We start from the raw sequence: 18,139 nt of genomic DNA, 5'->3' as shown, positions 1-18,139 counted from the left end.
TAATTGATTCCTAGCGGCCTAGGCCCATCCGACGACGTCAAACCCCTTTGGGGGCAAGCATGATATGGTTATGCAAATAGACACTTAATTGATTCCCTCCCAGTATATACCAGACATTTGACCCACATATCCCTCCCCTCAATATCCCAAATATAAGTAAGGCTATTTTTTTCCTTTAAAAAAAAAAAGAAAGAATCCATTAATTATATCAATCTACTAGCTCTATCAGTTTTATTAATTTCAGCTCAGACCTGAACCCAGGCTTGCGGGATGATTTCAATTGGATGATTTCTTAAAGATTGGCTTTATTTTATTACTATCACATGACTCAATTAGTCTTACTCCCGAATTACTACCACTCATGCACATGCTCGGTGTTTATAATTAACAATAATTACATGCAAATTAAGACTTACTGTGAGCGAACACCATAGTGGAGAAGGAGAACCACAATGCCACTTCAATTTTGTGATCCAAATGACCCTTGAAATCGGGGTTGTCTCTGCTTTCAAGAGCCAACACAACTAGTCCTACTAACACAAGGAACGCTTCAATGGTCAGCCAAAGCTCCATGGTCAATGGCTTGAGGAACACTCAAAAGTTGACGTCAACAATGGCCTTGACAGGCACAACCATTGAAACCCCCGACTCAGTGTAAGGCAGAGTACTGAAGTCCACATAGTGGGATCTGTTGGCTATGATGGTTGTATCACCCACCACCGCATCGTATTTCTGCTTTATCACCATATAACAATGAGAACAAGAACAAGAGTTGAATTATAATCATTGTGCAGGATTAGGAAGATCACTACAAAGTAGTTTCCTAAATTAAGTAACTAAAAGGAAAAAAAAGAGAAATAACGAACCTTAAGAAAGACCTCGTAGATGAGATCATTATAGTAAGACCCTGCCCTGCGAGCCCAAGAATTTTCATATGGATCGAATTCATATGGAAGAGCGTAAGGCAATGGTTTGAATACATCTATGGAGAACCCTTTCACAGACGTCCTATTATTCTTTGCATTTCTTTCTACAACCACGAACTCGTTCGAATAATTTGGCAGTGGAACACCCACTAGCAGTTTCTTCCCACTAGTCGGTATAACCCAACCTTTCGAAACAGCCCTCGATTCTCCGGGCCAAATGATCACAGGCCTAAGGCGATCCATAGAATCCGAATAGCTCGCGTTCTTGCCCAACCCCTGTGCATTAGCCATTCGCGAGAGTCCAAATTCTGGTCTCCAAAATGCAATCTCTCTTTCTCCGTTTCCAAACATGCACATTGATTATGCTAAATACAGATGACTGTAATTCTCCCCCTTTAATCTCAAAGTTACCACTCAAGCCCTGAGTTTAGTCCTCATCAGTTCTGCGGCCATTCAATGAAACCCCCGATGTGCCCAAACATGTAGAATTGGTATTTACTTTATGAGCAAAGTTTGGGTTTGTAGAATTGATTTTCTCTACAGCAGAAGCTAATGCCCAGATGGTGTCATAAGCCCATAAGCCGAAGACATTGAGCTCTGGCGTCTGGATGCTCTAACCTGAACTTATACCTCCATCTGTACGTGAAGTCATGTATTCAAGAGTTTGGAATTGGGTATGTAAGTCTTAACGCCTAAAACACCTTGCATTAACTCAATAACCGATGGCTCCAAGCTGCCCAATAGATTCCCCATGGCTTCTGTGATGATGCAGACATATCCTTTGCTTATCATACCCAACTCGGCCACATGCATGAAGAACCTGGAGCCGAGAAAGAAAGGCAAGCGAACCTGGAGCCGAGAAAGGAAGGCAAGTGCACCACAAAAGCCTTGGTTTGCATTGTACTAAGCTTGTATGGCTCTCGCCTGATGAACTCATCTTTGCAAGAAGGAGAAAGGATCGAGGCTTCTGTAGGGTACCTTGACGTCGATTGCCTGAAATGTGTCTGCGATAAAGGGAATGATAGATTGCCCGAAACTGGAGTCCTCGTAGATCAGCACTGCTTTTCTCCATCCAAAAGCCTTAACAATGGTTGCTATTGCACCTACCTGAGATGAATTATCCTTCTTCCCTGTTCGAACAAAGTAAGGAGTTCTGGTCGACAACAGCTAGCGAAGGGCTGGTTGCAGTGAAGGAGATTATGGGCACCTTAACAAAAATAGAGAAGATTCGGGATTCTGCAGAATATCTCTTGTATTATATTTTGCAGATTATATTCATGAATATATATATTCGTGGACATGTGTGTTTTTACTCTTGTAGTTACAGTAATTTACAAATGCAACAGTTTGATATACATTTGATCTAATCAGATTAAGGTTGTTAAGGCTGTTACGGATCTCACGTAACAGCTAACATGATCTATCGTCATCTCACGTAACCGCTTCATCTGGAGCTGTATTTGTACCGAGATTGACTCTAACAGCATTTGCTAGCTTATCTTCATTTGAATCAGCTGGAACAGCATTTGCACCAATTGTAACATCATTTGTTGCCTCGTTGCGCCCCCTCTACCTGGGTTGGGAGGAATCCCACAAACCAAGTTTGGGTCACAGATTTGCAAAGTATGGCCGAGTGAGAGATTTGGTGAAGATGTCAGCGACTTAAAATGCAGAAAGAACTAATCGAGTAATTAATTGACGAAGAGCCACTTTTTCTCTCACAAAATGATAATCAAGCTCTATATGCTTAGAGCGATTATGAAACATGGAATTGACAGTGAGATAAAGAGCCAATAGATTGTCACAAAATAGAGTGGGCGGGTCTGAAATAAATAATCCAATATCGCGCAAGATAAAAGATATCCATGTTAATTTAGCAGTGGTGGAAGCTAGCACACGGTACTCTGCTTCAGTACTGAAGCAAGCTTTAGCTGCCTCGACTATTAAAGAAACTCAAGATGGAGAATGGTTTGCTGACTCAAGTGCCACCTCGCATATGACTGGAAATGCAGGTAAGCTTTTTAATCTTAAACCCTATAAAGGAAAATACTTGGTTATGCTAGGCAATGAAAACAAAATGTGTATTACGCACATCTAAGACAGTAAAATTAAGTCTTCATCAGGTTGTTTCTTTCTAAAAGATGTGAAATTCCACTAGAGGGGGGGGTGAATAGTGAAATACGATAAAGATCGATAAAATAAAATAATCAGACAATAAGGCACAACACATAAAACACAGAATGTATACTGGTTCGGTCAGTACCCAGACCTACATCCAGTCCCCAAGCAAACCACTTGAGCTTTCCACTATAACATCCGAGTCACCGGATAAATAGTACAACACCCTCTTCCTCAGAGGTCTTCTTCTCTCAACAGAGAAGGAGCACACCCTCTTCCACAGAGGTCTTCTTCCCTCAACAGAGAAGGACAATACCCTCTTTCACAGAGGTCTTCTTCTCTCAACAGAGAAGGGCAACACCCACTTTCACAGAGGTCTACTTCTTTCAAAAAAGAAGGAAAACAGTGAATAAAAGAGTTACAATACTTTCTATAGAACCTTCAGAATGATATGAATGCACGAATGAAGGATTCTCAGAATGTTCTGTTTGTCACTCAGAGGATGCTCTTTGTCAAAGAGCTGGACTTGACTTTTTCTCTTTTCTTTCTTTTCTTTTTCTCTTTCTTTTTCAAGGCTCTCTTTTTTAAATATCGAATAGGAATTTTTCTCGTTGTAAGCTCACACGTCTATTCCATTTTCTTGTCGAATAGTTTATTTGAGTGTGTTTATATAGATTTAAAAAAGTAGTCGTTACATTTTGAAATCGTAGCCTTTTTGAAATGTGAAATGTTATGTCATTTCAAAAACATCTTTTAGAGAAATTCGAGAATGCCTTTTTCCATAAAAGTAAAATGTATGGTACACTAGTCGTTGTAATATTTTAGGTAATACACATTTTATGTAAAAAGTCTATTTCTTACAATAGTACATTGAACGTTGGATTGTAGTTTTGTCTTTATTCTAATTAATGATTTGAGGTACATAGGTACTTCTTTACTTTAAATGAGTGTAAGTACACTGAGTGCTTTGAGATATATATTTGTACATAGTCATGTCAAGTGTTTTCTTTATGTTGTATTTTTCAAAGTCTTCAGAGAGAATGAGGACTAAAAGAAAGTCGACATTCTTTAAGAAGGATATTAACAAGGATTTGTTACAGGAGGTATTTAATGCTTTGTACAAAGAGAATGATGACTTCAAGTAAGTCGACATTCTATGGTTTTGTAAAAAGGTAACTAGAGTCCTTTTAAAAACATATTATATTTGTATTTCTTTGTGTAGCCGATTTTATGTTTTTGTCTTCTTCTTATATTAAAAACATTTCTTTAAAGAAGGTAACTAGAGTCTTTTCAAAAATATATTATATTTGTTTTTCTTTGTGTAGCCGATTTTATGTTTTTGTCTTCTTCTTATATTAAAAACATTTCTTTAAAGAAGGTAACTAGAGTCTTTTCAAAAATATATTATATTGGTTTTTCTTTGTGTAGCCGATTTTATGTTTTTGTCTTTTTCCTACATTTCTTTTTCATGTTGTCTTGTATTTAGTGTAAGGTACAATTATTACATGACAAAATATCTTTTTCATAAAGGGTTGTAAGAAGGTACAATTATTAGTTTTCAAAAAGGACCTTTTTTGAAACTATCGTATACTTTTATGATATAGTTTTTATGAATGAGTATGTAATATGCAATATGCATGTTCCTGAAGGTTCTGTTACATATGACTCTAAAGAAGAAAAAAAGTCTTCATCTTGAGGTAGCCGATCTCTTCATTTGAACTTTAGGAATGCATGACTCATCAAGCTTTTTCTTCAAGAAGTATGATTGCACTAAAGTTGTACTTGAACAGGAAGTCTCCATCCTTTTTGGGTGAGATATCCTTGCATCAAATACTCGTTAGATGTATGGCAAAACATATTCAGTCATAATATAACATTTTTCAAGAGGACATATTATCATATTATATAAAATCAAATACGACAGTGTATCATATTATGTGACATCAAAACAGAGTTTCTCAACATTCTCCCCCTTTTTGATGATGACAAAATATGCTCCCCCTGTCAAAAAGACATTATGCATAGAAATAATAATATGATAAAATATTTGAAAAATGTTTAAAGAGAATATTTCTCCAATAATGGAGACAGGTTTTCTCCCCCTTTGTCATAGACAAAAAGGAAGGGATCAGAGTAAAGAGAGTTATTACAGACCAAAAATATTATAGTCCAAAATTAAAAGTATTACAGACCAAAACAAATAAGTTTATCCCGAAGATGGAGGATGTTGATGTGTTCGATTGACTTGATCCGACTGGAGGGTTCGTAGAGTTTGCTGCAACGAGGCTTGACGGCAAAGAATACGATCCTGAGAGCGCTGGACATCCATCAGAGCAGGGAAGTAGTTGAAGGTGGATGTTGGATCTTCTTCATCAGAACCGGGCATGTGCAGGGACCTTAGATTGAAGGTGGTAGCATCGAGGACCTGAGAGGGACGGAAGATGACTTCATTGTGAAGGGGTACTTTGAAGTATTTTAGGATGAGAGTTATAAAACACCCGAAAAGAAGAGGCTTGAATTTTTTATAACGAATAAAAAGGTCGAAAAGAATGGATGACCAGTTTATCGGAGTAGAAGAAAAAATTGCATAGATAAGGAGAGAGATTTTGCGTGGAACTAATCCCTTGCGGGGAAGCTTGGGATAGATGTTGTGGAGAAGAATCTGGGCAAGTAATTGAGCATGAGGTTGGAGATTCCTCATGTGCCAGGGCAGTTGGTGCAGAGAAGAATTTTTCGAAGTACCGATCGTTCGATTGGTACTATGGTGTTGAGGTCTGTCCCGGTGGAAGGTAGGTTTAGAATTCTACCTAGTGAGGAAGAAGGAAAGATCATCAGTTGTCCGCAAACTTTGGTGGTGATTGTAGTTTGTTCATGATCAGTGGAAAAGTTTGTATAGAAAAGTCGAACTAGTTCAAGATAGTAGGCAGCTTGGGATGAAGATCCGAGTAGATGTTTGAGTTCAAGGAGATAGTTGTCTAAGTCAAATAGCATGAAGTCGTCGAAGTTAACCAATTTTCCTTCATGAATGGGGTGAGAGCATAGTAAGTTGTAATCGTGAAACAAATCTGAATACCTTAGATCTGCTGCAGTAATCCCATTGTTGGAGGAGGAAGAGGCCATTGCAAGAGTTTGTAAGGACGAAGGAGGACTAATAAGGGCGAGTTTGAAGTAGGTAATAGTTTGTATGAGAATAGATAGATACGAGTGGAATTGGTGTGTGATGAACCAATCCATTAAATAGAAGAATGAAAATAATTTTGATAGGTTTTGAATGACATTGGAAGTGAGTGATTTTTAGAATTTAGTCAAATAAGGAAATCCGTGAGTAGTAAGTTAAGAGACTTGTGAATGACAAATCAAATCAATGTTTGAAGATAGTGTATTATATTGGGTTGAGAAGGACATAGTTTTGAAATAATTTGTATATATAGATTTTACTATGGGTGAGTTTATCGACTAGTGAGAGAAGCCATTAATAGAGTATGGGGTGTCATGTTGAACTAAAAAGAGTGAATGATTTTAAAAATAATGGCCTAATAAAACAAGCAACTTTTTTACTTTATGTGGAAGTATTCTTAATTCGTGAATGAAGAGTTTAGAATAGGACAACCCATGGGGTATGAGTGAGAGGCAATAATAGTTTTTATTTAAGAAGTATATATATTGATAAGCGTGAAAGGAGAGTGAATAGACATAAAAAGATGATACGGATATGTAGAGAAAAGAGAAAGGTTGTAAAGGACAACATTCACTTGATTTAGATATGACATAAAGTAGAGTTAGAATAAATAAAGTTTTGCTTGAAGACAAGACTTTAATGAGTCGAATTTAGAGAGATATACAATATAAGAGAGAGTCATGGTCACGGATGGAAAGTCACTTCATATGAGATAAAGAGAGAAAGAGGAAATAAAAAGGTGGTACTAGTAGTATTAAAAACAATAGAGGACAAGTTGTTTAGAATATGATTTCATAAAAGATGTGAAGGATGACCGGATGATAATAGATTATACTTAAGCTATGAAATAACCGATGATATAGTAAAAGTTTACGTGAAATATAACCACTTAAGAGGTGATACAAAAATAATAATCACTTTGAATTTTTCATAAGAGGTCTTAAGATTTTAGATACGTACATTGATAAGAGGTCATAAAAAAAAGAAAATATATCACATGAATATAATTTATTAAGAATAATAATGAGGAGTCATGTTTGGAGGTCGGCTAGCTTTTTGTATGAGAGGTTGTCACAAAAAGACAAAAGATATAAAAGGTGTAATGAAATGAGTGATGTGATCCAAGTCATGATAGCTTTTTACTTAAAGTAAATGGTTCTTATGGATATATGTAAAAGGAGATAGGACCAGAAGACATTATGAGAGTGTACTTGAAAGATGACATGTTGAAAGACATAAAGAATGTGTTATGATGAATGTATTTCTATGAGTATTGTGAGTATACGAAAATATGAAAACATAGTTTGACTTTGAATAGTAAAACAAAAAAAATCGATAATAAAAAAACTTTTAAAATAATATTTTATCAAAAGCAATACTCTTAATAAGTGTGATTAATTTACAAGTCACTTAGTTTGCATATTCCTAGTTCTCTTCTAATACGTGTGAAGTCTTCATGTTTTAATGGTTTAGTGAATATGTCTGCTAACTGTTGATTAGTGGGTATGAATTCGAGTTTAATAATGTTGTTTAAGACTTGTTCTCTTAAGAAGTGTCTTATTTGAATGTGCTTAGTTCGTGAGTGTAAAATAGGATTCTTAGATAAGTTTATAGCACTAGTATTATCACATAAAATAGTTGTATTTTCAAAATTTAGACCAAAATCTTTTAAGGTTTGTTTCATCCAGATAACTTGTGTACAGGCTAGGCTAGCAGCAATGTATTCAGCTTCAGTGGTTGATAAGGATACACAATTTTGTTTCTTACTGAACCATGAAACTAGTGAGTGCCCTATCATGTGACATGTTCCACTTGTGCTTTTTCTATCAGATTTACTTCCAGCAAAGTCAGCATCGTTGTATGAGATTAGATCAAATGTAGAGGATTTTGAATAGAATAATCCAAAATCAATTGTGTCTTTTAAATATCTCATTATTCTTTTTACAGCTTTAAGATGTGATTCTTTTGGATTTGACTGAAATCTAGCACACAAGCAAACACTGAACATAATATCTGGACGACTAGCAGTTAAATAAAGAAGTGATTCTATCATACCTCGGTATACCTTTGTATCAACAGACTTACCATCTTCATCTTTGTCCAAAACAGTAGTAGTGCTCATAGGAGTAGATTTTGAAGCAGTTGAGTTCATGTTGAACCTCTTCAGAAGTTCACGAGCATACTTAGATTGATTGATGAAAACTCCATCCTTGGTTTGCTTAATATGCAGTCCAAGAAAGTAGGTGAGTTCTCCCATCATACTCATTTCAAACTCTTTCTGCATGGACTTAGAAAATTCTTCACAAAGAGTGCTGTTAGATGATCCAAAGATGATATCGTCTACATATATCTGAACAATTAGGGTATGATCATTCACTATTTTTACAAATAATGTAGAGTCTGCTTTGCCTATAGAAAAACCCGTTTTTAACAAGAAGGTTTTAAGTCTATCATACCAAGCACGAGGTGCTTGTTTTAAACCATACAAAGCACGTTTGAGTTTGAAAACATGATCTGGATATTGTTCATTTTCAAATCCTGGAGGTTGTTTTACATAAACTTCTTCATTTATAAAACCATTTAAAAAGGCACTTTTAACATCCATTTGATATAATTTGAAATTCATATAGCTTGCATATGCTAAAAACATTCTAATAGATTCAAGTCTAGCAACAAGAGCAAATGTTTCATCAAAATCAATACCTTCCTCCTGGTTGTATCCTTGAGCTACTAGTTTGGCCTTGTTTCTTATAACATTACATGTTTCGTCTAGCTTGTTTCTGAAGATCCATCTTGTCCCAATGATTGGATGATCCTTTGGTCTAGGTACAAGATCCCAAACTTCATTCCTTTGAAATTGATTCAGTTCTTCAGTCATGGCTAGCATCCAGAACTCATCGATGATGGCTTCATCAATCTTCTTTGGTTCAAGTTGAGAAATGAATGCCATATTTGCAATTCGTTCTAGCTGAGCTCTAGTTTGAACTCCCTTTGTCAGGTCTCCCAAAATATGCTTTTGAGGATGATCTTTGATATCGACAAATGTTCTTTGATGATCATCTTCATTAGACTTAACTGTGTTATCTAAAAATAAATCTGTACTTTCAATATCATCATCGTTAGTTTGCTTATGAACAGATTGATCAATAGATTCACAGAAACTAACATGCATAGATTCTTCAATAGACTTAGAGTGCTTATTGAAAACCCTGTATGCTTTACTATGACTTGAATATCCTAAAAATATGCCTTCAATAGATTTAGCATCAAATTTATCTAGGCTATCTTTTGTGTTTAGGATAAAGCATTTACAACCAAAGACTTTGAAATAGTCTATTCTTGGAGTTCTGTCATAGAATAGTTCATATGGAGTTTTATTTAATAAGGGTCTAATGAGAACTCTATTTGTTATGTAGCATGCAGTATAAACAGCTTCTGCCCAAAAAGATTTAGCAAGATTATTGTGTTGGAGCATAGTCCTGGCAGATTCCTGAAGGGTTCTATTCTTTCTTTCTACTACACCATTTTGAGGTGCAGCTCTAGGAAAGGCAAAGTTATGAGAAATACCATGCAAGTTACAAAAATTTTCAAAAAGTTCATTTTCAAATTCTCCTCCATGGTCACTACGGATTTTAACAATAGAACAAGATTTTTCATTTTGTAATTTTTTACATAAGATTTCAAATTGACAAAACGTGTCACTTTTGTTTTTCAAAAATATTACCCAAGTAAATCTTGAGTAGTCATCTATAACAACAAAAACGTATTTATTGTGATTATGACTAGCTACTCTAGAAGGACCAAAAAGTTCCAGGTGGAGAAGCTCTAAAGGTCTTTTACTTGAAATGATATTTTTTTATTTGAAAGATGATTTTGACAATTTTCCTAATTGACATGCATCACAAAAGTAATCATTTTTAAAAGATATTTTGGGTAACCCACGTACTAACTTATTTTTAGCTAATTTAGACATGTACTTAGAATTTACATGACCCATTCTCATGTGCCATAAATGTTGAGAGTCATTATTAGCTATAAGGCAATGTTCTGTGATGTTTTCTAGGTATAGTTCATATATATTATTCTTTCTTATACCTTTTAAGATGATGTTTTCGTTGGTGTCTGCTATGAGGCACGCATCATGATTAAAGCTAACATTATAACCTGTGTCACACATTTGACTGATACTTAGTAGGTTATGTTTTAAGCCTTTAACAAGGAGAACGTCTTTGATAAGAGGTTTATCTATGTTACCAATATTACCAATGCCAATTATCAAACCTTTGTTGTTATCTCCAAAGGTGACGGTTCCTTCTTCTTTATGATGAAGAACAACAAAAAAGTCTGGATGTCCTGTCATGTGCTTTGAACATCCACTATCTAGTATCCATCTGTTCTTCTTGTTTGGAGCCTGCAAATCATTAAGTAAAATTTCTTTTTGGTACCCGATCGGGTCCCTTTTTGTTAGACTTTGGAACCCATATCCATTTGGATTTGGGTTTGTCTACAACCTTAGAGGAGTTAAAAAAATTAACATTATAATACTCCTTATTTGGTTCAGACGAATTTTTCACAAACGTGGTCTTTTGATTCATACAAGAAGGCTTGTTGAAATGAGAGTAGCCAATACCATTCTTGTAGAAAGAGACTTTCTGAGAGGATAAGAGTTTATCCAAGTTCTCTTTACCTTTAGTAAACTTGAAAACCGTTTTCATGAGGTTCTCAGTTTTACTTTTTAGCTCTGAAATTTCTACTTGCAGATTTTTAGTTTTGGAGCTAGTAGAAGAAATTTCAGACATAAGCATAAGGTTTTTCTTTTTCAACTCAGAATTTTCACTGCTGAGTTTTTCATTCTTTTGGAAAAGCTTTAGATTTTCAGATTTTAAATCTTTATTTTTAAAACTCAATTTTCTAGATTCTTCAAATAGTTCTTGAAAAGCATCTAGAAGTTCTTTAAAGGAAAAAATAGAGATTTCACTTACAGAACTTTTGTTTGCCATGAAGCACATATTTGCAGTTTCGGCTTCATCATCACTTGACTCTTCACTGCTGGATGGTTCTGAATATGCCATTAAGCATGCAGAGCCTTTTTCTTGAAGAACCTATTCTTAGGTTCCTCAGTCTTGGACTTTCTTTTGAGAAGGGGACAGTCACGTCTCAAGTGACCTGGCTTGTTACACTGATAGCACATGGGATCTTCCTTAGGATCTTTTCTTTCCTTGTGCTTGTTTGGAAGCCGGTTCCTTCTCATGAAGCGCTGAAATTTTCTGGTTAGTAGCGCAATTTCAGATTCTTTATCTGAGTCTTCATTCTCAGATAGAGCTGAGAAAGCCAAAGTTTTCTTTATTGGTTGGTCTTCTTCCCTTCTTTCTTTCATGTGGACTTCATAGGCCATAAGATTGCCTATTAAGTCGTCCAAAGTAAGCTTAGATAAATCTTGAGCTTCTTCAATAGCTGTAGTCTTTTTCTCCCAATCAGTTGTGAGAGATCTCAAGATTTTCTTCACCTTTTCAGTCTGGGAATATGTTACACCCAGAGATTTCAGATCGTTGGTGATGTTGGTGAATCTGGTAAACATCTCTGTGATGGGTTCATCTTTGTTCATTTTGAACAACTCATATTTTCTAACAAGAGATGAGATTTTGGCTTCTTTCACTTTGTTGGTTCCTTCATGAATAACTTCCAAAGAATGCCAAATATCATATGCAGATTCACATATAGATATTCTATTGAATTCGTTCTGATCAATGGCACAATATAAGGCATTCATAGCCTTTGCATTTAGGTTTGCCATTTTCTTTTCTTCATCAGACCATAAGCTATAGTCTGCGGATGGAGATGTGTATGGATGCTCAACAATTTTCCATACAACAAAGTCTATGGATTTGAGAAATATAGTCATTCTGTACTTCCAGTATCCATAGTTGGAGCTATTGAAGAAAGGTAGACGAGATGCGTGTTGACCTTCAATATCACGAGCATAGGAGGTAGATGCCATTTATGCTGGAAGACTTGTTACGTCGAAACCAACAAACCTGCTCTGATACCAAATGAAATTCCACTAGAGGGGGGGTGAATAGTGAAATACGATAAAGATCGATAAAATAAAACAATCAGGCAATAAGGCACAACACATAAAACACAGAATTTATACTGGTTCGGTCAGTACCCAGACCTACATCCAGTCCCCAAGCAAACCACTTGAGCTTTCCACTATAACATCCGAGTCACCGGATAAATAGTACAACACCCTCTTCCTCAGAGGTCTTCTTTTCTCAACAGAGAAGGGGCACACCCTCTTCCACAGAGGTCTTCTTCCCTCAACAGAGAAGGACAACACCCTCTTTCACAGAGGTCTTCTTCTCTCAACAGAGAAGGGCAACACCCTCTTTCACAAAGGTCTACTTCTTTCAACAAAGAAGGAAAACAATGAATAACAGAGTTACAATACTTCCTATAGAACCTTCAGAATGATATGAATGCACGAATAAAGGATTCTCAGAATGTTCTGTTTGTCACTCAGAGGATGCTCTTTGTCAAAGAGCTGGACTTGACTTTTTCTCTTTTCTTTCTTTTCTTTTTCTCTTTCTTTTTCAAGGCTCTCTTTTTCAAATATCGAATAGGAATTTTTCTCGTTGTAAGCTCACACGTCTATTCCATTTTCTTGTCGAATAGTTTATTTGAGTGTGTTTATATAGATTTAAAAAAGTAGTCGTTACATTTTGAAATCGTAGCCTTTTTGAAATGTGAAATGTTATGTCATTTCAAAAACATCTTTTAGAGAAATTCAAGAATGCCTTTTTCCATAAAAGTAAAATGTATGGTACACTAGTCGTTGTAATATTTTAGGTAATGCACATTTTATGTAAAAAGTCTATTTCTTACAATAGTACATTGAACGTTGGATTGTAGTTTTGTCTTTATTCTAATTAATGATTTGAGGTACATAGGTACTTCTTTACTTTAAATGAGTGTAAGTACACTGAGTGCTTTGAGATATATATTTGTACATAGTCATGTCAAGTGTTTTCTTTATGTTGTATTTTTTAAAGTCTTCAGAGAGAATGAGGACTAAAAGAAAGTCGACATTCTTTGAGAAGGATATTAACAAGGATTTGTTACAGGAGGTATTTAATGCTTTGTACAAAGAGAATGATAACTTCAAGTAAGTCGACATTCTATGGTTTTGTAAAAAGGTAACTAGAGTCCTTTCAAAAACATATTATATTTGTATTTCTTTGTGTAGCCGATTTTATGTTTTTGTCTTCTTCTTATATTAAAAACATTTCTTTAAAGAAGGTAACTAGAGTCTTTTCAAAAATATATTATATTTGTTTTTCTTTGTGTAGCCTATTTTATGTTTTTGTCTTCTTCTTATATTAAAAACATTTCTTTAAAGAAGGTAACTAGAGTCTTTTCAAAAATATATTATATTGGTTTTTCTTTGTGTAGCCAATTTTATGTTTTTGTCTTTTTCCTACATTTCTTTTTCATGTTGTCTTGTATATAGTGTAAGGTACAATTATTACATGACAAAATATCTTTTTCATAACTGGTTGTAAGAAGGTACAATTATTAGTTTTCAAAAAGGACCTTTTTTGAAACTATCGTATACTTTTATGATATAGTTTTTATGAATGAGTATGTAATATGCAATATGCATGTTCCTGAAGGTTCTGTTACATATGACTCTAAAGAAGAAAAAAAGTCTTCATCTTGAGGTAGCCGATCTCTTCATTTGAACTTTAGGAATGCATGGCTCATCAAGCTTTTTCTTCAAGGAGTATGATTGCACTAAAGTTGTACAAGAACAGGAAGTCTCCATCCTTTTTGGGTGAGATATCCTTGCATCAAATACTCGTTAGATGTATGGCAAAACATATTCAGTCATAATATAACATTTTTCAAGAGGACATATTATCATATTATATAAAATCAAATACGACAGTGTATCATATTATGTGACATCAAAACAGAGTTTCTCAACAAGATGTTTTGTACGTACCTCAGTTATAGAAAGATCTCATTTCAGTTAGTCAACTAACAGATGATCTTCCTTGTTCTTTTGAATTTACCTCTGTTGGATGTGTCTTGAAGGACAGGAAAACACAATGGATAATAGCAATCGGGACTAAACAAGGAGGACTCTATCTTATGAATCAAAGTCATGTCGCCTTCTTTTCTAACAGATTTAGACATGTCAGTGAAGATCGGTAGCATAGGAGGCTCGATCACTCTCAAATAAGTATAGTTAGGCTTCTTCAGTCTCAAGGTCTTATTGATGTTTCTAAGAAAAATAAAGAGTTTTTTTGTTCTAGTTGTCAACTCGGCAAAGCTTGTCGACTTCCTTTTCATGATAATAAAACTAAGAGTCCTGAATTGCTTTACAAAATTCATTCCAACTTGTGGGGATCTGCCCCGATTACTACTCAAGAAGGGTATCAGTTCTATGTTATTTTCGTTGATGACTGGTCAAGATTTACTTGGATTTATCCCTTGAGGAGGAAATCAGATTTCTTTCCTTGCTTCCAGCACTTTAAAGCTTTTGTTAAAAATCAGTTTGACAAAAGGATAAAAAAAATTCAGTCTGATGGGGGAAGTGAATTCACTAGTTGAAAATTTGTCAATTATCTTGATAGTTTTGGCATCAAGCATCAACTATCTTGCCCGAAAACTCAAGAACAAAATGGTGTTGCTGAGCATAAACACCGAAACATAACAGAACTCGGCTTGACCATGCTATTTCATGCCAAAATGCAAAAGTTATATTGGTATGAAGCTTTTTCTACAGCCTTCTTTCTCATAAATAGGCTATCGTCCAGCTCTTTGAAGATGAAGTCTCCCTTTTTATGATTTTTTTCAAAAATAACCTAAATATTTTATTTTTCATACCTTTGGGTGTCATTGTTACCCTTATCTTTGAGGGTACAACAAAAAAAAAATTGAACCCAAGTCAGTCCCGTGTGTCTTTTTAGGGTACAACATCTATCACAAAGGCTACAAGTGTTTGAACCCACAATCTGGATGCATTTTTATCTCATGACATGTTGTTTTTGCTGAGCATGAGATGTCGTTTGGTCATTCAATATCCAAACCTTTATTTGAAAATGATTTATGTTCTTTTGAAGATTGGGAATTTAAGACGGAGATCAATGACACTTTAGAACAGAATTATGATTCTACATTTTAGTCAAATCAGATTTTCCATAACCGGTCAGTAGAATTCAATACTGATCATTGCCATAATCTGCCTGCTAAATCTAGAGACAAACTAGTTATACAGCCTACTCCCCATGATGAGCACAGACTGAATGAACCTGTCATTGAACAAAGCCAAGATGAATTTGAAGCCATTAAGCATGTCGTTGAAGTTAACTCTGACAATTTGACTGAAAGTCCTAATCAGGTCGGTCGAACTATTGTCACTTGATCCATGAGTGGAATTTATAGGCCAAATCCCAAGTATGCTGGACTTCATCAACCTTATGATGAAATCCCTGTCGAGCCCAAAACCATTCATAGTGATCTTTCTCACCCAGGTTGGAAACAGGCCATGAATGAAGAAATTCTAGCACTCACGGATAATCAAACTTAGAAACTTGTGAAAAAAGAACCAAACATGAATGTCCTTGGATCTAAGTGGGTTTTCAAGACCAAACTCTAGCCTAATGGTCAACTTGATAGGTTGAAAGCTAGAATCATTGCCCGGGGATTTACACAGGTAGAAGGAATTGAATTTTATGAAACTTTTTCTCCTATTATAAGACATACCAACATATGCAATGTTCTCACTATCTCTACTGCGACTGGGAAACTGAAACATGGCTGAATGAATTAAACGATTAGGAAGAGAGCATGAGGAATTCTATATACCTGCTGATTTTGCACCAAGCGAGTCATTCAGGGAGTCGCGAGTGTGGAGAACCAACCTTCTGGTGTGGTTATGAGTTTTGTAGAAGTGTCTAGAGCCATGGTTATACACGAGTTGCTCATCATGGTGTTCAATGAACTAAAGTCGAGGATCAAGCCGATGTTTATTGGGATTGCAGACTGGTTTAAGACATGGGATAGACAAAGGTGGAGAAGAAAGATGAGAAGGGTGAAGAAGGCGGATGAAGTTTGGTTGGAGATCATTTTTATTCTTGAGCCTTATGTTAGATCACAAGTTTTGAGGCACTCACATCGGACTTCAAGGTGGGCGAAGATGGGCCTTTCACCTGACCTCATCTGCAAACTCGGTCTTAATCGATCTGAGGCTTCCGCATCCCCCTACACTTCTTCTTCACTCGAGTCATCCTTTCGCTAAGCCAAAAAAATGGTTGAATTTGCCAACGGTATGAAAGGATTAGAGTTGAATTTTGAGAATGAAAATAAGGTCATATTGACCAAGTCAATGTAAGTAGCTCATTGACAAAGTAAATGTCAACTCCATAAAAAAACCCTTAAACAATGTAGTTTTGGGCGTTTGGCTCACTGATTGAGAGGTCAGTCATGTAAATCATTTAGTTTTGGTTTCGGTTGTCACAAAATGGTACATTGATCCACATTTTTTTGGTCCATATCCATGGGTTTTGTGTTCAGGTCAAGTTGCGACACAGATCTGACCCATTCACAACTCTATGTGCATCAATTGGATATATGACCATCTCTACAAAACTAAGGTATGTGTCAGAAGAAGCTGACTGTTACAAGTAAATTAAATGATCACTACAAGAAAAACGTTAATTAGCAACAAAAATTTGTGACAGAAATAATCTATCGCCAATTTGCGATGGATTAGCTAGAGAAAACTAGTCGTCCCTAAAATTGGAATTAGTTGCAGAATTAGTGACGAAAAAATTTTGTCTTAAAATCCATCGTTAATTAGCGATGAAAATATTTCATCTCAAACTCCGTTGCAACTTCACGACGGATGCACGACAAAATTTTGTTGTCGCTACTTTACGATGTAAAACGGGCCATCTAGGGCATGAAATTATATTCTCCCCCTGCTCTCTCTCTCTCCCCTCTTCCGCAGACCACCCCCGTTGCTTGCCTTCTTCACCCCCGCTCTCTGATGACCCACCATCCGACAGTTCGCTCTAGAGACCTCGCACTTTTCCCTCTTTCACTGTACGCAGCCGCCCTCCCCGTGACTTCTCCTTCCTCTTCACTTCCCCGTCTACGGCCTCGCCTGAGCCGCGTCGTTGTTGACACCCCCTGTCGGTCGAAGGGCACCACCATTGTGGGCCGTCGCTGGACTCTTATCTTTGAGGCTATCTTTTCTGTCACTTCTCATCTTCCTTTCACTACAAGAAAAATGTGTATTGGCTACGGATGCTATCCGTTGCTAGTCTGTCATTGTACATCTTTGCGACGGATTCTGCGACGGACTAGCGATGGATAGCATCCGTTGCATAACCCTAGTCGCTAAATTGCAACAGAATTTTTCTATCGCCAATCCATCGCTATGTTGCGATGGCTTAGCAACGGATTATGTACGTTGTAAATTCATCGTTAAATGGAGACTAATTTGGTTAAGCGACGAAATTTAATCTGTTGTTATTTCTGTCGCTACCATTTATCGATGAATGAGTATCCGTCGCTAATTTGGCGACGGACATTAGCAATGGCTTAAAGTCCACTGCAAACCGACGACTGTTTCAAATTGGCGACGGAGTAGCGACGAATAATATACATCGCTACTCCATCGCTAACTTGTAATAAATTTTTTTTTTTATTTTTTAATATTTTGAAACTCGAGAAAAATTTCTCGTACAATTCATATATCCTGCTTATAAAAAAATAATACAAAAAAATGCATATAAATTAAACAGAAATGCTAAGTTAAGCAAACTTTAACTACCAAGTACAGTCCTTATAAAGTTATAATTAGTTACAAGTTTGTCAAACAAATTAAATGAAAAAATTTAATCGT

At 35.9% G+C, this 18,139-nt stretch overlaps 1 pseudogene; it reads right to left on the bottom strand.

Annotated features, from left to right (window-relative positions):
- Positions 1-405: 405 nt before the first annotated feature.
- LOC149835046 (glutamate receptor 2.1-like) lies at positions 406-16,194 on the bottom strand (annotated as a pseudogene).
- Between the last annotated feature and the right edge of the window lie 1,945 nt (positions 16,195-18,139).

The sequence above is a fragment of the Nuphar pumila genome, chromosome 6, assembly GCF_984573655.1.
Source record: "Nuphar pumila chromosome 6, dmNupPumi1.hap1.1, whole genome shotgun sequence".
Classification (NCBI taxonomy): Eukaryota; Viridiplantae; Streptophyta; class Magnoliopsida; order Nymphaeales; family Nymphaeaceae; genus Nuphar; species Nuphar pumila.
This window is presented reverse-complemented; position numbering and strand designations above follow the sequence as displayed.